Source organism: Anolis sagrei, chromosome 1 (assembly GCF_037176765.1).
Source record: "Anolis sagrei isolate rAnoSag1 chromosome 1, rAnoSag1.mat, whole genome shotgun sequence".
Classification (NCBI taxonomy): Eukaryota; Metazoa; Chordata; class Lepidosauria; order Squamata; family Dactyloidae; genus Anolis; species Anolis sagrei.
In genome coordinates, this window is record NC_090021.1 from 11273115 (window position 1) to 11294925 (window position 21811).

At 41.4% G+C, this 21811-nt stretch overlaps 1 long non-coding RNA gene across 1 annotated transcript; it reads right to left on the reverse strand.

Annotated features, from left to right (window-relative positions):
- Nucleotides 1–425: 425 nt before the first annotated feature.
- Nucleotides 426–5035, reverse strand: LOC132762140 (uncharacterized). The gene is made up of 3 exons (XR_009630111.2): nt 4927–5035; nt 2217–2352; nt 426–613 (listed from the first exon to the last, which is right to left on the reverse strand). It is a non-coding gene; the product is annotated as an uncharacterized lncRNA (long non-coding RNA).
- Between the last annotated feature and the right edge of the window lie 16776 nt (nt 5036–21811).

A 21811-nucleotide genomic window follows, 5' to 3' on the forward strand; every position in this document is an offset into this window, starting at 1 on the left:
TACAAGTTCAAAGTAATTGGCAAACAAGGTCTCAAGATAATTATGAAAAAGGGGTTGTATGGTGGTTGGAAGGTTTGGTTTAAGAACCAAAGTGGAAAACACCTTCATGAGAAGAATTGACAAATAGGAGGAAAAGTCCACGGAATATTGTTGAATTGTTTTACATATAAACGCATTGTGCAATCACTTATTTCTCAGATCTAACTATGTCCATTGTATGGTTAGCAACTCTGTTATCTTTGGGGGAAGTTGAGGGGGAGGCCAAAATGGACTTTTGTGGCAAATAAACTGGTGGGGGGGGGGGGATAAGGTCCTTGGAGCTGAGCCTTGCCTTCCCCTATCTAACAAACAGAAAGCAAATTCATTTTCTTTTCATAGACACAGTGTCTGCATGTACAAGCAAAAACTGGCAGAGAAAAAACATGTTTTGATCATCTATTATCTATTTATTTCAGATATTACATGTGTTCTTAGGAAAATTAAATTGATGACTCCATCAGTTGTGCATGAATTTGACTCCACTGTAACCTCTTCTCTGTGTCAGTTGGCAGGAAGTTGGTTTGGCATTGAAGACAATAATTCTTGCTGAACTGTTCTTCCATTTCAGTAATTTCTGTAGAAAGAGAACAGCTTTGTATTCACAGTTTTAGTAACCTTCCATCCAAGCACCTAACAGAACTGATCCCTCTGTAGTTTTCCACTCAGAGGATATCTGGGGCCTTCATGCAATTTAAGCTATACATTGAAGTACTGTATATACTGGAGTATAAGCCGACCTGAATATAAGCCAAGGCACCTATTTTTACCACCAAAAACTGGGAAAACGGATTGACTCGACTATAAGCTGAGGGTGGGAAATGCAACAGCTACTGGTAAATTTCAAAATGCAAATAGATCCCAATAAAATAACATGAATCGAGGCATCAGGAGGTTCAAGGCTGTAGAATATTTACATGAAACTGTAATTTAAGATAAGACTGTCCAACTCTGATTAAACCATTATTCTAACCCTCTTCAGGGTAAATGTGCCTTTGTATCCTTCCAATAATAATGAGAATAAAATAATACATGCAATAATAATAATAATAATAATAATAGATAAAATAATGGAAATGTAATAATAACAGTAATAATAGAGTAAAATAATAAATGTAATAATAGAGTAAAATAATGGAAATGTAATGATAACAATAATAAAGAGAGTAAAATGATAAATGTAATAATTTTTTTTTGTCGGGTCAGGAGCGACTTGAGAAACTGCAAGTCGCTTCTGGTGTGAGAGAATTGGCCGTCTGCAAGGACGTTGCCCAGGGGATGCCCGGATGATTTTTGATGTTTTTATCATCCTTGTGGGAGACTTCTCTTATGTCCCCGCTTGGGGAGCTGGAGCTAACAGAGGGAGCTCATCTGCCTCTCCCTGGATTCAAACCTGCGACCTGTCGGTCTTCAGTCCGGCCGGCACAGGGGTTTAACCCACTGCGCCACCGGGGGCTCCTAATGTAATAATAATAATAATAATAATAATAATAATAATAATAATGTAAAATAATAAATAAACTTGAGTCGAGTATAAGCCGGGGGAGATTTTTTTCAGTCTTAAAAAAGGGCTCAAAAACTAGGCTTATACTCGAGCATATAAGGCAATCTAATTAATTTGGTCATGGATCAGTGTGGCTGATCCATTGATCAATGTGGCTGATCCATTGATTGTTAAAGCAGTTCTAGAAATGACAGTAGCAATCATTTCTGGGTGTTAGTAATTTTACTTCTAAAATATTTTTTCTTCTTCTTAAGAAATCAATATCATTTTTGGTGGCTGGAGAAAACCATTATAAGACCTTGTTTATTCCATTACAAGACACCTAATTTTCAGAATGCTGTACTGTCGAAGGCTTTCATGGCTGGAATCACTAGGTTCTTGTGGGTTTTTCCGGGCTATAGAGCCATGTTCTAGAGACATTTTTCCTGACGTTTCGCCTGCATCTATGGCAAGCATCCTCAGAGGTACCTCACTACCTCTGAGGATGCTTGCCATAGATGCAGGCGAAACGTCAGGAGAAATGCCTCTAGAACATGGCTCTATAGCCCGGAAAAACCCACAAGAACCTAGTTTCAGAATACTGTTTCATATACAAATAGGAGTAAACAATGATATGAAAATGGGAATGCATGTTCAATTTGGGTGTTTCTTGTTGCTAGAAGGCAATCTATCTTACCCTGAGCAGCAATAATCCCCTGCGTCTCCACATGTTCCAACTTCCATGGGGCCAATCTGGCATGGCTCATCTCTGCACCAACCTTCAGCCTTTTCACACTCCTCAGGAGTATCTATGTCACTCTGAGCATTACCTCCTGCAAAGAGCAATTTAGGAGAGAATTGTGAGTCATCCCACTGTGCTGTTGAACGTGGGATAGTACAACACTGTGAACCACCCTGAGTCCCCTTCGGGATTGAGAAGGGTGGTATACAAATACTGCAAATCTATATAAATAAAAATGTAATGTTAGTTTGTGGGATTAACATAACTCAAAAACTACTGGACGAATTAACACCAAATTTGGACACAATACACCTATCAGGCCAATGAGTGATCATCACTCATAAAACACTGAAAAACACAGCAGAAGGTACTTAAATACAAAAAACAAAAAGATGGTATAGTGCATGCGCAAAAATGACTCTCTCAGCAAACAAAATACACAGTAGCATATCCACACTCTCTTCCAGACTACGGCTCCTAGCATCCCCTAGACCAGGCCCTTTAGTAGAGGAGGATGATCCAAATGCACTGCTTCCAAGATGCAAGCTTGGATTTCGTTGAAAGCATCCCAGTCCCTGCATATTTCCAATTTCTTATTCCTGGACTGCAACTCTCAGCAATCCTCCAGATAGAGAGAGTAGATAGAGATAGATAGATAGATAGATAGATAGATAGATAGATAGATAGATAGATGGATGGATGGATAGATCAGGCAGACTGCTGGAAGTTGTAGTCCAAGAATAGGTAGAGAAGGAAGATCGGGGAGAAAGAGGAAGTGAAAGAAAAGGGGGGAAGAAAGGGAAGAGGAAGAGAAGGAAAGAAGGTGTGAAGGAAAGAAAAAAAAGGAAGGAGAGAAAGAGGGAGGGAAGGCTGGCCACAGCAACGCATGGTGGATAAAACTAGTAAATATTTATCGTGTCATCCGCAACCAGAACATTGTATTATATTTCTAACAGAACAAAACAAACAAACAGATAAAAAAACACAAATTTCGCAAACTTGGTAGCTGATTAAATGTCCTTTGACCAGTATCTGCCCACTTGGAGTGCTTCTGGTGTTGCTGCAAGAAGGTCCTCCATGGTGCATGTGGCAGGGCTCAGGTTGCATTGCAGCAGGTGGTCAGTGGTTTGCTCTTCTCCACACTCGCATGTTGTGGATTCCACTTTGTAGCCCCATTTCTTAAGATTGGCTCTGCATCTCGTGATGCCAGAGCGCAGTCTGTTCAGCGCCTTCCAAGTCGCCCAGTCTTCTGTGTGCCCAGGGGGGAGTCTCTCATCTGGTATCACCCACGGATTGAGGTACTGGGTTTGGGCCTGCCACTTTTGAACTCTCGCTTGCTGAGGTGATCCAGCGAGTGCCTCTGTAGATCTAAGAAAACTATTTCTTGATTTAAGTCGTTGACATGCTGGCTGATATAATAGTACTATGTATCTCATCCCTAGGAGTGTATTATTTGGACTGAAAGAAATCTTAAATTTGTAAGGGCCCTTAAGGGCCATCTATTCCAACTCCTACCATGCAATAACACTCACTCATTCTTGAAAGATACCCATCCAACCATTGTTTAAAGATCTCCAAAAGTGGGGAAGCAACCACCCCCTAAGGTGTTTTATTCCACATGCAGTTAAAAATAGTTCTTCATCTTTTGGTAGAATATCTTTTGCCATCCAACCCACCAAAAAAAAGAAGAGATAACACAACAGGTACAGGTTAAATTATGGGCAACTTTATTGAATGTTTCCTAATTAAACTTTGTAACTTGTAACTTGCAGCTAATTCTAACGTGTTGTATGAATTTATTGTGGAATGAAGCCGAGGTAGTGGTCCTTCCTGACCTATCCTTTGGCCCAATTTGGGTGAAACACCAGGTCCCTGGCTAAACTAATCTTAGTTGACCTTTAAGGGAAACGTGACAGAGAATTTTGCCCCAAGGATTAATTGAGGTCGGAATCTCCCATTCCTAGGCCATTTCCTTTCGCTCTCACCTGGATTATTTAAACCACAGGTGAGGGTTTCCATTCCTGACCTACACACAAAGGAGGTGCCTTGGTATACACCAAAATGTCAACCCCTTACTGTTTTCTGATATAGCCTGTTTAAGCCACCACAACTTCCAAAGTTGCCCTTTGAAACAGTGTAGGGTAAACCCCCCTAGGACATGGGGGGGGGGATTCCTCCCCGTCTGTCATAGGCAACCAAGGAATTACACTGTTAGTGGATGAGAGGGTGGCTCAATTTCTTCTTGTAGAATGAACAAAGGGGCAGAATACTAACCTCTGTAGCTCTGCCCCCCAGAAAGTAGATATGGCTGGATCTACTTTCTACTGCATTCTTTACTGGCGGAGGTGGCAAAGCTGTGTGGGGGAGGAAAGTTGATTCTTCTAATCTGAAACCATATGATTTGGGACATATCTTCATGATCGCATTTCCTCTATGAACCGGTGCTAACTTTAAGATCTTCTTTCGCCCTTGGAAAGTATGAGACAAAGCCAGGATTGTCCATGTTTCCAATTTCTGAGTATAATTGTGAAAGCTGGACGCTACAATGAAGAAGAAAATAACTTATAGGAAGAAAATAATTTCAAATGGGATGCTGAAGGACATTTCTATAAATGCTGTGCACTGATAAAAACACAATGAGTCGCAAACATAATGTATGCCTTACCTGGAGAAAACAAGAGCATCCAGGAAAAGAAAGCAAGAAAGGAGACAAATATCCGCATGGTTCAAGTTTGATACAGATTTCAACGAGTACAGCAAAAGAGAAACGGTAGATTTTTACAAAGGTTGCATGTCATCTGATATGGTGAACTTTCTACTATTTATATAGCTGATCAATACATAAAATTTGGGTCTTAATGTTCCTGATGAAATGTATAATTATAGCAATCCCCAAGGGGTTATTGTTCAAGAAGACATAGAGTGCCAGCCAAAGAAAATAGAATGGGGTACATTATGTCCTGTGAAAAAGAACTAGGGGTCGTAGTAAACTACAAACTTCACTTGAATCAACAGTATACTGTGGGGGACACAAAAGGTAATAAAATTTTTAATATCTCAAGAGAAGTATGGGTTCCAGATCAAAGGAACTAATTATGCCACTCTGTTCTGATTTATTCAGAACTCAACAGCAAGGAAGGAAGGAGGGAGGGAGGGAAGGTTGGTTTTCGAACCTTGCCTTGTGATATATCACATTTACCATGAAATAGCAAAGGAAGCGGGGGATGGAGTATGTTAAGAAAAAAAGTGACAAAAATCATCAAAGTTCTGGAAAGCAAGTTTTATGAGGAATGCCCAATGGAACTGGGCTTGTTTAGCTTGGAGAAGAGCAATTGGGAGTTGACAGGCTCACTGTCATTAACTTGGCAGATGAAAACATGATTGCAAAGCTCTACAGCATAACCAGATTCTTCAATCTGGGTTGAATCAGAAATAATTATTTGTTTTTAATGTCATATCATAGATATTGTTTTACACTGTAGAGCAAACATTCAGTTCTCTGGAGTTGTTATGACGTCTAAAGCAGTCCTTAAGCTTTCTGATATGGGGAATAGGCATTGTTAGGTCCAGCCTGAATCTTCCTAACTCGGATTAAATTCGGATCTAATTCCTTTTTTAAGCGATTTCAAAGCGATTTTGGAACCAGGAAGTATCCTTGCCATTTCGAAGCCACTGTCACCACGACTCAGTAAGTGATTCGGAAAAGACCCGGCGTTTGGAGGCAAGCAGCAGCTTGCATGCTGGGATGCTTGCCTCCAGCCAAATCATGTGGGGAGGGGTGGGGTTTCAGCAAGGCTTGAGCCAGGGACGTGAAGGGAAAAGGATTAGGGCTGGCTGCTTGGGTGGTTAAGGTGCCACGCCACCACTTAGCAAGGGAACAACTTAGACTACTGCAACGCTCTCTACGTGGGGTTGCCCTTGAAGACGGCCCGGAAGCTTCAACTGGTCCAGCGTGCGGCTGCCATGTTACTAACAGGAGCGGGACGCAGGGAGCATACAACACCCTTGTACCAGCTCCATTGGCTGCCAATTTGCTACCGGGCTCAATTCAAGGTGCTGGCGTTGGCCTATAAAGCCCTAAACGGTTCCGGCCCAAGATACCTATCTGACCGCATCTCGGCCTATGAGCCCATGAGGACTTTGAGATCGTCCGGGGAGGCCCTGCTCTCGAGCCCGCCTGCCTCGCAGGCACATCTGGCGGGGACGAGAGACAGGGCCTTCTCGGTGGTGGCCCCTCAGCTGTGGAACACCCTTCCCGTGGTCATCAAACTGGCTCCTTCCTTGATGATATTCTGCAGGAAATTAAAGATGTGGCTGTTCAAGAAGGCGTTTGAACAAGAAGTGCAATAATTGGTAATGACTATAGGAATAGAACAACGGAATATGATACTGGATTGTGGTTTAACGATGAGACGATGCGAATGGCTTTTTGTATTATTGATATTTATATTGTTGATGTTGTTGATGACAATGCTTTTGTTATTGCTAGATTGATTTCAGATTGTGTCTTGTAATTTGCACCCTGTCCTCTCTATGTTGTACACCGCTGTGAGTCGCCCCCGGGCTGAGAACAGCAGTATATAAGCACAGTAAAATAAATAAATAAATAAATAAATAAATAAATAAATAATAACAGGGTTGGGAACAACTACTTTCCTTGGGGAATCAGACCATAAAAGTTTGCAGCCCTCCTTTCTCTGCCTAGGGTTACACATTGTTATTTTGGAAACTAGAAATCTCCTAATCTAATATTTTCCTTGGGGAACCAGACCATAAAAGTTTGCAGCCCTCCTTTCTCTGCCTAGGGTTACACATTGTTTCTTTGAAAACTAGAAATCTCCTAATCCAGTGAGGCTTCCCTGTAGCCGCACATCTCAATTTCTCCAAGACAAGAAGAAGCAGAAAGGAAAACCATACACTTGGCTGGATCATGCACTGTTCTTGCCTGTCTGTTATTCCTGCTGTTTATCTCCCTTTCATTCTCCTCTTTCCTTATCTCTCTTCCTTTCCCCTTTCCTTTTCTCCTCCAAATCCAGCCTGTTCAGCAGCAGGAAAAAGTCATTTAAAACTGGGTGGATTCCTTTCCTCTCCTTTCTCTCCCATGTTGAAACCAGTGTGGATGGGATGGATCTGCATTAGTTTAAATCAGAGATGTTTTGAGACAGCCTGATGTGAAACAGCTTGAAGCTGAGGAGTCAAGATTAGATAAGGAAAGCGAATGGAATGTAAGGAGCAACCCAGAGGAGGCAATCTTTGATCAAAAAGGGCATATTTTTCATGATCGCCACCTGGACCAGGGGAAAGGCACTTTGCTACGATAAGCGAAAGAAAGAGCTTGAAAGATGTTTCCCAAGGGAATCGGAATGTTTTTGCTACGGCCCTCTGAATAAATACAGGGCCTTTGCAACCCTGTTCTTTAGTGAGTGCAACGTTTAGCTTCATGCCTGTTTCATGTCTTTGTTTCATGCTGAGACTCATGAAATCTCCTGCCCAAGAGAGATTCATGCTGATATTTTTGTGAGTGCTGTTTCCTGATTTCCAGCTACTGTCTTTGGATTTGTTCAAGTTTGCTTCAGGACTTTTCAAGGGACTTTGTCTACTCACTTCTTGGATTTAAGGACTGTTTTCCTGTGGACCTTTCACTGGACTTGAGAATCAATATGGTTCTCCTGATGGGAACTTCACTGGCTAAGTCTACTATGCTTATGGATAGCTGAATGAACATTCTTTTTGACTTCATGTTACCTATTTGACATTTGCTTATTCATCAATAAACTGCTTGCTTATTAAGAACATTGGTGTGTTTGTGGGTGCAAAGGTGATCATCACAGCCTTGGTGTGCGACAGAGGCCTGTGTAGAAGGGCCTTAATTCTGTACAAAATTTGCAAGTGATGTTTTGTGCAGAAGCCTAGGTAACCTAGCCAAGCAGAAGCCCCAAAAGCTCATTCCTTGATCTGGCACTGACCCACCTTCCTTCCTACTAACAGTATATTTGTTGGGTCACCTCTAGGGCTGGTTAGATTTTTTCCATCTACATTCAAGGGGTTTTTTTTACCCAAAACTGTTTCTTTATGGGCTAATTTGTGTTTGTGGGTTTTAATTAGGCTATCATGCAGAAATCAGGGATGGGTTCACATCTCAGTGTACATCTTAGGCACCCTTTTGTGGTGTAAGACAGGAATGGGAACCCTGACCTGTGGTCTAAACAATCAAGGTGAAGGTGAACGAAAATGGTCTTGGGGCAGCTGGACTTCTGGCCCTAATTAATCCTCTGAACTTGGACTAGAATTCTCCATTTCATTTCCCTAAGTGGTCACCCTGGAAGATCCCTGAGGTGGATCTGTAATTGGTTAAATGGACGAACCCAGAGGGTGCTCACCAATGCTTCCTCTTCATCTTGGAAAGAAGTGACAAGTGGAGTGCCGCAGGGTTCCGTCCTGGGCCCGGTCCTGTTCAACATCTTTATTAATGACTTAGATGAAGGGCTAAAAGGCATGATCATCAAGTTTGCAGATGACACCAAATTGGGAGGGATAGCCAATACTCCAGAGGACAGGAGCAGGATTCAAAACGATCTTGACAGATTAGAGAGATGGGCCAAAACTAACAAAATGAAGTTCAACAGTGACAAATGCAAGATACTCCACTTTGGCAGGAAGAATGAAATGCAAAGATACCAAATGGGGGACGTCTGGCTCGAGAGCAGTATGTGTGAAAAAGATCTTGGAGTCCTCATGGACAACAAGTTAAACATGAGCCAACAATGTGATGTAGCGGCAAAAAAAGCCAATGGGATTTTGGCCTGCATCAAGAGGAGCCTAGTGTCTAGATCTAGGGAAGTAATACTACCCCTCTATTCCGCTTTGGTTAGACCACACCTGGAATATTGTGTCCAATTCTAGGCACCACAATTCAAGAGAGATATTGACAAGCTGGAGGAGGGCGACTAAAATGATCAAGGGTCTGGAGAACAAGCCCTATGAGGAGCAGCTTAAGGAGCTGGGAGACTAGGACGCGGAACAATGGCTTCAAACTACAAGAGAGGAGATTCCATCTGAACATGAGGAAGAACTTCCTAACTGTGAGAGCTGTTCAGCAGTGGAACTCTCTGCCCCGGAGTGTGGTGGAGGCTCCTTCTTTGGAAGCTTTTAAACAGAGGCTGGATGGCCATCTGTCAGGGGTGATTTGAATGCAATATTCCTGCTTCCTGGCAGGGGGTTGGACTGGATGGCCCATGAGGTCTCTTCCAACTCTTTGATTCTATGATTCTATGGAAGCAGTATGGTCTGATTACATCCAGGCACCCAGGTGTTTTGCCCAAGTTAGCCGAGGAGTAAGTCTTGGATGGCCACTGCCTCAGCTCATTCCACACCAGTTTTTATACCCCTTAAGAACTGGTTTTCAGAAAAGTTAAATAGGTAACATTAATAAAAGCTGCCAATATTTATACCATATTGTTGTGTGGTCTCATTATTTTGGCGGTTGGGGAGCAAATGGATTGTCATCAGGGACAGTTGTTTCACATAGGGTTGGGTTGAGGAGGTGGCCATGGGTTGATACCTCTTTCTTGGCTATAACCCCTGCTGGGTTACTACCTCCACATTAGGATATAAGTAATTAGATATGTCTCTTATTTCATCTATATTGTGTCTGGCCTCTTCATTTTGCAGTGCGTAGTCAATGGAGATAAAAGAATAAAAGTCCAAACACACATTCCAGCAACACAGATGGTGTGTTTATTCAAATTATTATATGATTTGCATTGAAAGCATGTCCACAACGACCATTTTCTCTGTTCTTGAAGTAGAATCTCCATGCCATGGCAACAGTGTTGATGAGGCAAGATATTTCTCTCTGAGTCAATCACTTTGAACCCATTCTGCAAAAAGATAATGGATTTTTTGTTGAAATTTCTTGTACTAACACGAGGAATATATATATACTAACTGTGGATAGGTGAGTCATGTCTCAGTACATCATAAATATTTATTTGATAAGAATTTATGTGATTGTTAATTAAGTGATTCATTCAAGGTCTCTAGTAATAACCTAGGAAAATATGTAGCAATACTGATTTGGGAATGTAGCCTAAATCAGCTTTTTGCCAGAAGAAGGCAGTGTAGGTCTATCTCCCAGCATGCTGTACTACCTTAAGAGTCAGAAAAAATGTAAAGTGGTTTTGAAGGCAATAATAGAGATTTAATATGATTTCAACCCTGAAAGGATGTCTGATACAGACTGTCCTCTCAAAAAGCATTGGACATCTCCATACAATACAGGGCAAGGCATTTCATACACTTTGACAGCCATTCAAAAGACCCACTCTCTCCCTTGATTGGCTCAGAAATGGCCAATCTAGGATCTGAACTGTCATTGACTTAGCACTTCCTGTCATGTCAGGGATAAATGAAGTGTCTCTTCTGGTGGGAAAAATGAAGATTTCCTTGGCAAATCCATTTTTCAGCACGCCCCCCCCCCCCTCTGTTGGAGACATAATCCTATTGGCAAAGTTCAAACCAGAGTCCCAGGTACAAGCAATGAAACAATTGCCCCATGAATCACAATGCAAGAAATCCCAAGCGTACTGCTTTCCAGGCTAAGGTTATTCCATGAAGCTTTCAGGCTAGTCAGCTACATTGAACTGATGCTTTCTCAGAGTTTGCAAAAGGCCTAAATACCTTTCTAACATGAAAACATTAGGCTCTCATCATCATAAAAGCATTGCGACGACCTTTCACCGAGCCGGCTTCTCATCTGCTAGCCAGACAAGACCTCCTCTTGACCCGTAGATCAAGGCGAGCTTGCCGGGTCAAGTTTCTATCTACACTTTCAGTATCAGCGTGGGAAGGCACCTGCTTGCTATCTCCTTTGTTAAAATTCCTTTCTGGTGGAAACAGCTGTGTTGACACTGCACTGTCTGTGGGAACCTCAGAAGCAGGCCCAGAGATTTGAGGAACAGACAAAGAGCCAGGAAGCTGAATCCCAGCAGGAAGCTGAATCCCATCATCCTCATAGTCAGATAATAGCTCAGCCACTACAGGTAGGTCTTATTTTTGGGGAAACAGGGTTTATGGCTATCATGATACATTTAAATTAACACCGTTGCCAGCAATGTTTATTGTAACTGTATTTTAAATTGCTTTTAGGGTATTTGTTGTAATGTTTACTTCTGTTTTCGTTAACTATATCTTACTGGATTGTTTTGTTTTCTTTTAAATCTCAATACTTAATTCTTTGTTATTACTGTGCTTTATTGTATATTATTTTGATATGTTTGTACTCATCTGAGGCATTGAATACTTACCTTTTTGTGTGTGTGTGTAAACCACCCTGAGTCCCTTCAGGGAGAGAGGGTGGTCTAGAATATTATTATTATTATTATTATTATTATTATTATTATTATTGACTGAATGGCCCTTGGGATCACTATCAACTTTATGGTAATGTTGATTATCCAAATGACAGTAGACTTACTGAATGATTTGAATTGCAAATCAACACCTTCCAGTTTGTATATTTTTATTTTCAAGTAGACTATTTTGGCTTGTATTGTTATTGCTAGTAGTAGTGGTGGTGGTGGTACCCCACGTTTTTGTCTTAATAAGGCCACAGGTGGAGGAAAACCTTGAAAACAATGCAATTTAGAACTAAACTTGCAAATATTAAAGCAAGTCAATTAAAATCACATTAATTAAAAGACAGCTGTTTAAAACAATTGAAACATCATATAACAACCCTTGCCTCGTTCTTAAAAAAAACTTTCTGCTTTAAAAGTATATCTGAATTAAAACTTTTTAGCTTGATGTTAAAAGAAAATATATCTTACGCATAGCAACATAAAGTGCCTGGACCGCAGTTCCCCATGGTAGGATAGGGTGTATTGCATTCAGGGTCAGAAGTACAAAATCCTTTAATTTGACTGCACTCCGCAGCGTTAGTTGCAACCGCCTCGAAACAGAGACATCCTGGAGACAGAAAACATTTTAGGATTTCCCTTCCTTTTGGCTCATAGGACATTATATCTCCTGTGGAACAGAAAGCCATCTGTATCTATTTATTTATTTATTTATTTATGAAGGTGACTCAAGGTGGCTTACAACTGGGCAGACATTTGATTCCATAATAATATACAGCATACAATTAAAACAATTTTTCAAAATCCATACAATGAAACCATTAAAAACATATAAAACCAATGCCTTCACTGTTATACTTGTTGTCCAAAAACATCGTCTGAGCCATTCCACAATTCAGTTTCACATAGTTCTGTGTTTGTCTATTGCACTGCATTTCCAAAGGCTTGTTCAAAAAGTCAGGTTTTTACTTTCCGCTGGAAGGTCAGGAGCAAGGGGCTAATCTAATATCCTAGGGAGGGAGTTCCACAGCCAAGCGGCCACCACTTAGAAGGCCCTGTCTCTCGTCCCCGCCAGATGCGCCTCTGAAGAAAGTGCGACCGAGAGGAGGGCCTCCCCAAACAATCTTAATCCCTGAGATGGTTCATAGGAGGAGATATGTTTGGACAGGTAAGATGGGTCGGAACCGTTTAGGGCTTTATAGGCTAAAGCCAGCACTTTGAATTGTGTCCAGTAGCAAAGTGGCAGCCAGTAGAGCTGACGCAGCAGAGAAGCAGTATGCTCCCTGAGTGCTGCTCCAGTGAGCAACCTGGCTTCTGCCCGCTGGACCATTTAAAGCTTCCAAACAGTCTTCAAAGGCAACCCCAAATAGAGTGTGTTACAGTAGTCTATATGGGATGTAACTAGAGTGTGGACTACCGTGGCTAAGTCAGACTTCCCAAGGTATGGGCACAACTGGCACACAAGTTTTAACAACAATGCCAAACTAGAAAGAGAAATTCTGAATGTCAAAATGCTTAAAATACAATGACCAGAATCCTATTGGTTAGTCACAACTAGAATAGATTATTGAATAAACTGCTGAATTGTAAACCAACAGGTAACTGGTGCAATTCTACATTTCTTCCATAATGGCAAACAACAACAGCAGTTATTATATTCATTTAGGTCTCACCTTTCTCCCAGTAATGTGATGAAAGAGAATTAACTGAAAGCGTAATGAGTTTACATGTACATATGATAACAAAGATGAAGTATTTTGGCCACATCATGAGAAGACAGGAAAGCTCAGAGAAGACAATTATGCTGGGGAAAATGGAAGGAAAAAGGAAGAGGGGCGGACCAAGGGCAAGGTGGATGGATGGTCTCCTTGAAGTGACTGGCTTGACCCTGAAGGAGCTGGGGGTGGTGACGGCCGACAGGGAGCTCTGGCATGGGCTGGTTCGTGAGGTCACGAAGAGTTAGAAGTGACTGTCATAGGACAATCCTATTGTCCTATGACAATAGGATTTCAGCCATCTTTTCATGACTTTTCAGACAATCCTGCAAGGATGATGCCTATTATCACTTCCATGCTGAATATGAGAAATAACATTGAAAAGGAATATATGTTCAAGGGATTTTCCAGCAGCACCAGTCAGTGGTGGAGAGAGATGGATTCCAGTACTTCCATTTCATATTGCTGGATTTGAGTGCTATTATGCCTGTTTCCCCCCCTCCCTTGTATTCTCAATCTCTTAAACATGGGGGTCATGTCCCATTCTTTTTTCTTTCTTTGTGGAGTGCCAATGTGTGCACAAGACTTGCTAATTATGGCATTTTTGATATCATTTAATTTTTTTATCACATGCAGATTCCAACTAGAGAAAACCTGTGGAATTAATTACACAAATGCTAATTCATCATGTAGTAAACAATTTGATGAGTCTACTATCAAGAGTATCCTGGCCCAGGAATCATATGGTAATGGCCTAAAAGAAAAGAAACATTACCTTGGAGGCTAGATATGACCTGGGAGCCACTTTGACATCATCCCAAAATCAGTTGGGCCTCCTGTACCTCTTTGTTGTATTTCTAGGAGTTTTTCTTCCATATCCTGCTTCTAATTTTGAAATATGCTTACCTGGAGAAGCCAACACCATCAAGACAAGGAGAGCAACAGGAAGGTTTCCAAGCTGCATGACTTTAGATTGACTGGGATATAAAATCGAAACCAGACACCAAGACCAAGATAGAATGCTATGAAGCTCCTGTGTCATCCTAAAGCCTGAATGCATGTCTATTTATATATCACTTAAAGGGAAGCTTTGTACATTAATATTCCGGATGTCCAACATATTTTGGCAGAATCACCAGACATCTTGGTCCTCAATATTCCATGGTGTTCCCGGAAATAGTCGGGCATCATAAACTTATATAATTACATTATACATTATATCAGTTTATAATCACTGGATTGGAAATGTTTTATGGTTCTAATATATTTTCTTTCTGTTTGTCATATCTGTGATTTTGCTTTGTTCTGTGTCAGTGCCAGATTAAAACTGATAAACTGATTTGAACAGCATATCTCAGTTGAGACATAAACAACATCAAGATTCTAAAAGTCAAAGGAATTGATTTATGCCTTTCTGCCCTCGGTGAGTTTCCAAAGAAGGTGATAGCCTCACAGTCCAGAGCTGCACAGTCCACTATTAACCAGCTCTTACCTTCAAGACTTCTTTCCTACTGATTAGGTCAGTGGTTCCCAACTTGTGGTCTGTCAACCACCAGTGGTCCCCAGGAACTAAAATATGGTCTGTGGCCTCACCATTACTACATTGTTGCAACGAGAATGACTGGTCTTGCAAAACCCTCTTATAGTGCCAAGGCAATGGGGATCTTGGGAGGAGAGAAACTGACTACCCAGGAAAGATGCAACAACAAGCCTCCTGGCTGTTGCTTCTTTTCATTCTCCCTCCCCCTGGATGTCTAGAAGTGGGGATGTCTTGGTGTCTTCATTTTTAGACCTGTTCCTGGAGTTATCTGGGGTACTGATTCAGCAAATTGCTTTGGATAGACCACATCAGTTCTAGATTATTAAATATGGTTTTCTGTGGGTGTGCAGATGGCAACTATTGGATTGCATATGTTTTGTATCACGATCTAGAGCTAATGCCATCTATCCAATAGGGCTGGGCGGTTTCGTTTCGTTAATTCGTAATTCGTTAATAATTCGTTATTTTTTTCAATTACAAAACGATAACGAACCATTCTGGAGCAATTTTTTTTAAAAAAACGAATTTTTAAACACGTTTTGTAAATGCTTAGTATTTCGTTATTGTATTCGTTTCGTTATTGTTCTGAGGTCGTTTCGTTATTATTTCCGCATGTCTGGGGCAAGTTTTTTGTTTAATTAGTGAAAAAAAATTATAATATCACACCAACAGTCAACAACCGAGGGAGAGGGAAGCTTCAGAAGTTTTTGGAGGTTTTTTAGCGTATTTCGCGGTCGCGTCCGCCATTAACGAATCGATTCGTTATTGTTTCGGAAATCGATTCGTTAATGTTTTGTAATTTTTTTCACATTTACGAAATTTCGTAAATACCAAACTTTTTTAAGGGAAAATTTTGTAATTATTTTAAATATCGAAACAAAAAAAAACCCCAAATACAAATCGATTTTAGAAACAATTTTTTCCGTTGTTACCCAGGCCTACTATCCAATACAGTTTTCTGAATCAGCACCCCAACTAAACAAACCAAATCCAAGGTTGACCAAAAACTGGTAACTGTAACCCTTTTGGTAATAATGTTGGAGAGTGATCCCTGGTCAAAGTGGTGCCTGGTCAAGTGGTTCCTGGTTAAAAAAAAGGTCGGGAACCACTGGATTAGGTGGAATTCCTTTCCATGAAGTCTGACTCCATTGTTCCGCATCTCAGTCTTTGAAAAGCAAAACACCAGCTGACTCCATCTTCAATATGAGCTCCTTTCAAATATTTAACCATGACTTTCATGCCAGTACTTAATCTTTTCTTCTCTGATTTTGCATTGTTTTAAACTTATATTATTGTTATGTGTTGTTAGTCACATTGGGTCCCATATTGGGAGAAAGACTGATGATGATGATGATGATGATGATGATGAGGACGACGACAACCCAGACCACACATACCTAGTTTTCAGACCTTTGATCATTTTAGTCACCCCTGTCTAGACATGATCTAGCTGCAGAAGAAATTCAAGACAGCAATCTGGGAAACCAGCTTGAAATCATCTGGATAAGAATCAAGGGAACTGGGACTCAAAAAGATGTCGTTGTAGGCATCTACTACAGACCCCCAAGCCAGGAGGAAGATCTTGATGAAGTCTTCTGCCAACAGTTGACCAAACAGGCACAGAAAAGAGATGTAGTAGTCATGGGCGATTTCAACTATCCCGATATTTGCTGGAAAACAAACTCGGCCAAGAGTACAAGGTCCAACAAATTCCTCGCTTGCCTTGCAGACAATTTCATGGTCCAAAAGGTAGAAGAGGCAACAAGGGGATTGGCTACTCTTGATCTCATCCTAACAAATGCGGAGGACCTGATCGATGCGGTTGAAGTGGTAGGATCCTTAGGGGCAAGCGACCATGTGCTCCTGCAATTTGAGGTACAAAGGAAGGCCGAAACTAAGACAAGTCAAACCCGCATTTTGGACTTTAGGAGAGCTGACTTCCAAAAAATGAAGGAAACGCTGAGCAGCATTCAGTGGACACAGATACTAAAAGACAAGGGAGCTACGGATGGATGGGAATTTCTCAAGAGTGAAATACTCAAGGCGCAATTGCAAACCGTGCCAACAAAAAGAAAAAATAGGACAAGTGCAAAGAAGCCAGAATGGATGTCCAAAGAACTTCTAACTGTGCTAAGACACAAAAGAGACATGCACAAGAAGTGGAAAAAGGGAGAAATCACCAAAGAAGAATTCAAACAAATAGCCAACACCTGTAGGGAAAAGGTCCGCAAAGCTAAAGCAAAAAACGAGCTCAGACTTGCCAGGGACATTAAAAACAATAAAAAGGGCTTCTATTCTTATGTCAGTAGAAAAAGGAAAAACAAGGAGGCGATAGGACCTCTTCGAGGAGAAGATGGGGCAATGCTGACAGGGGACAGGGAAAAGGCAGAACTACTTAATGCCTTCTTTGCCTCGGTCTTCTCACAAAAAGAGAGTCTTCAACCTCAGCAAGATGGAGTGGATGAGGGATTGGAGGACATCCAACCCCAAATTGGGAAAGAAGTCGTCCAGGAATACCTGGCCGCTCTTAATGAGTTCAAGTCCCCAGGGCCAGATCAACTACACCCAAGAGTACTGAAGGAACTAGCGGAAGTCATTTCGGAACCATTGGCAACCATCTTTGAGAGTTCTTGGAGAACGGGAGAAGTTCCAGCAGATTGGAGGAGGGCCAATGTGGTCCCAATCTTCAAGAAGGGAAAAAAGGACGACCCAAACAACTACCGTCCGGTCAGCCTCACGTCGATACCGGGCAAGATTCTGGAAAAGATTGTTAAGGAAGCGGTCTGCAAACACTTAGAAATAAATGCAGTCATCGCTAATAGTCAACATGGATTTATCAAAAACAAGTCATGCCAGACTAATCTGATCTCTTTCTTCGATAGAGCTACAAGCTGGGTAGATGCGGGGAATGCCGTGGATGTGGCGTACCTGGATTTCAGTAAGGCCTTCGACAAGGTCCCCCATGACCTTCTGGCAAGGAAACTAGTCCAATGTGGGCTAGGCAAAACTACGGTGAGGTGGATCTGTAATTGGTTAAGTGGACGAACACAGAGAGTGCTCACTAATGCTTCCTCTTCATCTTGGAAAGAAGTGACAAGTGGAGTGCCGCAGGGTTCCGTCCTGGGCCCGGTCCTGTTCAACATCTTTATTAATGACTTAGATGAAGGGCTAGAAGGCATGATCATCAAGTTTGCAGACGACACCAAATTGGGAGGGATAGCCAATAGTCCAGAGGACAGGAGCAGAATTCAAAACGATCTTGACAGATTAGAGAGATGGGCCAAAACTAACAAAATGAAGTTCAACAGTGACAAATGCAAGATACTCCACTTTGGCAGAAAAAATGAAATGCAAAGATACAGAATGGGGGACGCCTGGCTCGAGAGCAGTACGTGTGAAAAAGATCTTGGAGTCCTCGTGGACAACAAGTTAAACATGAGCCAACAATGTGATGTGGCAGCAAAAAAAGCCAATGGGATTTTGGCCTGCATCAATAGGAGCATAGTGTCTAGATCTAAGGAAGTAATGCTACCCCTCTATTCTGCTTTGGTTAGACCACATCTGGAATATTGTGTCCAATTCTGGGCACCACAATTGAAGAGAGATATTGACAAGCTGGAATGTGTCCAGAGGAGGGCGACTAAAATGATCAAGGGTCTGGAGAACAAGCCCTATGAGGAGCGGCTTAGGGAACTGGGCATGTTTAGCCTGAAGAAGAGAAGGCTGAGAGGAGACATGATAGCCATGTATAAATATGTGAGAGGAAGCCACAGGGAGGAGGGAGCAAGCTTGTTTTCTGCTTCCTTGGAGACTAGGACGCGGAACAATGGCTTCAAACTACAAGAGAGGAGATTCCATCTGAACATTAAGAAAAACTTCCTGACTGTGAGAGCCGTTCAGCAGTGGAACTCTCTGCCCCGGAGTGTGGTGGAGGCTCCTTCATTGGAAGCTTTTAAGCAGAGGCTGGATGGCCATTTGTCAGGGGTGATTTGAATGCAATATTCCTGCTTCTTGGCAGGGGGTTGGACTGGATGGCCCATGAGGTCTCTTCCAACTCTTTGATTCTATGATTCTATGATTCTATATCCATCTTGAATTATGGTGCCCAGAACTGGACACTGTAGAACTGACCAAAGTAGAATATAGTGGGACTTTTACTTCTCTTGATCTAAACATTATACTGAAATTGATGCAGCCAAGAATCACATTGTCTATTTTTGTTGCTGCATCACAGTCTTGGGTTCTGTTCGTCTTATTTTCTACTAAGATCCTAAATCCCTATAACAATTAATAAATCCTAAATCTACCAAGCTTGCACCTCTATTTTTTTTAAAAAAACGATGTGCTTAGTCTGACTTATTTTTTTAAGAAACCTATATTGACCTTTAGTAAGCATGGCCTTCCTTTCTAGGTGTTTAGAGATGTATTGTCGAAGGCTTTCATTGCTGGAATCACTCAGTTCTTGTGGGTTTTTTCGGGCTATATGGCCATGTTCTAGAGGCATTTCTCCTGACGTTTCGCCTGCATCTATGGCAAGCATCCTCACCTCACCTCTGAGGATGCTTGCCATAGATGCAGGCGAAACGTCAGGAGAAATGCCTCTAGAACATGGCCATATAGCCCGAAAAAACCCACAAGAACTGAGTGTTTAGAGATGGTTTGTTTAATGATCTGCTCTAGAATATTTCCTGGTATGGATGTGAGACTGACTGAATTATCGTTTGGGTTCTCTTTTTTTTCCATTTTGGAAGGTGATAAAAACATTTGCCCTCCTCCTGTGTGCTGGAACTGTTCTCCGGGAATTCTGTGGTTCTGAAATGATTCTGCCAAATCTTTTAATATTTTATGCAATTTTCCTGAATCTGGAGACTTAGGGCCCTTCCACACAGCCCTATATCCCAGAATATCAAGGCAGAAAATCCCACAATATCTGCTTTCAACTGGGTTATCTGAGTCCACACTCAGATAATGTAGAATTTTTTGCGTTGATATTCTGAGATATAGGGTTATGTGGAAAGGCCCCTAAATTCAGAATAGCTTGATATTCCTGCACTGGCTCCAAACCTGTTCTGTATTTCCTCTACTTAAGTGGTTCTCAACCTGTGGGTCCACAGATGTTTTGGCCTACAACTCCCAGAAATCCCAACCAGTTTACCAGCTGTTAGAATTTATTGGAATTGAAGGCCAAAACATCTGGGGACCCACAGGTTGAGAACCACTGCTCTACTTCATCATCAGCTCCATGACCCCCCAAGTTAGGATCAATTGGCAGCAATTGGGGGGGGGGGGGTTGTGAGGCTATCTTTTCTGTCATTTTAGGTCTATTGGGACAGAATGGACACACAGAATGGACACATTTAAAACTGCTAGCCCCATAAGTTTCAGAACTTTAGGGTCATCCACTGATTTTTCAGGAAATTTAAGTCATGCAGAAATCAGGGATAGGTTCATATGTTGGTGTATACCATAGGTACCCCTTTGTGATGTAGACCAGGAACATTCACCTGAGGTTTAAACAACCAAGATGAGGGCTAATGGAAATTGCCTTGGAGCAGGTGTTCTGGCCCCAATATATTTCCCGTCTTTTGAATTATAGGACAATATATCTTCTGTGGGACAGAACACCACCTACATCTACCTATAACAACAATGATAACCTAGAAAGAGAAATTTTGAATGTCAAAATGCTTAAAATACAATGACTGGAATCCTATTGATTAGTCACAACTAGAGTAGACCATTGAATAAACTGTTTAATTGTAAATCAACAGACAGCTGGTGCAATTCCACATTTCTTCCATAATGGCAAAAAACAACAACAAAGTTATTATATTCATTCAGGCCCCATCTTTCTCCCAATAGCACAATAAATGGGAATTAACTGAAAGTGTAATGAGTTTACATGTACATAGGATGACAATAGGATTCTGGTCATCTTTTTTGTGACTTTTCTGACAGTCCTGCAAGGATGATGCCTATTATCATTTCCCTGCTGAATATGAGAAATACAATTGAAAAGGAATATATGTTCAAGGGATTTTCCAGCAGCAGGGAGGGTAGGGACAGATGGATTCCACTACTTCCATTTCATGTTGCTGGATTTGAGTGCTATTCTGCCTGTTTCTTCCCAGTATTCTGGATCTCCTAAATAGGGGGGGGGGGGGGTCATGTCCAATTGTTTTCTTTCTGGAGTACCAATGCATTATGGCATTTTGTGATGTAATTTTATTTTTTGTCAGATGCAGACCATAACTAGAGAAAGCCTGTGGTATTAATTACACAAATGCTAATTCGTCATTTTGGAAATGATTCAATGAGTATACTATCAAGTGTATCCTGACCCAGAAATCATATTGTAATGAGCTAGAAGAGAAGCAACATTTGGAGGCTAGGTATGACCTGGGAGCCACTTAGACACATCCCAATATCTGTTGTGCCTCCTGTACCTCTTTGTTGTATTTCTAGGAGTGTGTCTTCAAAATTCTGCTTTTAATTTTGAAATATGCTTACCTGGAGAAACCAACACCATCAAGACAAGGAGAGCAACAGGAAGGTTTCCAAGCTGCATGACTATAGATTGACTTGGATATAAAATCGAAACCAGACACCAAGACCAAGATAGAATGCTACGAAGCTCCTGTGTCATCCTAAAGCCTGAATGCATGACTATTTATATATCACTTAAAGGGAAGTTTTGTACATTAATATTCCTGATATCCAACATATTTTGGCAGGATCACCGGACACCTTGGTCCTCAATATTCCATGGTGTTCCCGGAAAGAGTCAAGCATCATAAATTGACATAACCAGATTGTATAGTTTATTATACTGGATTAGAAAGGTTTTATTGTTCTAATATATTTTCCTCCTAGTTGTCATATCTGTGATTCTGCTTTCTTCTGTGTCAGTGCCCAGTTAAAACCGATAAACTGATTGGA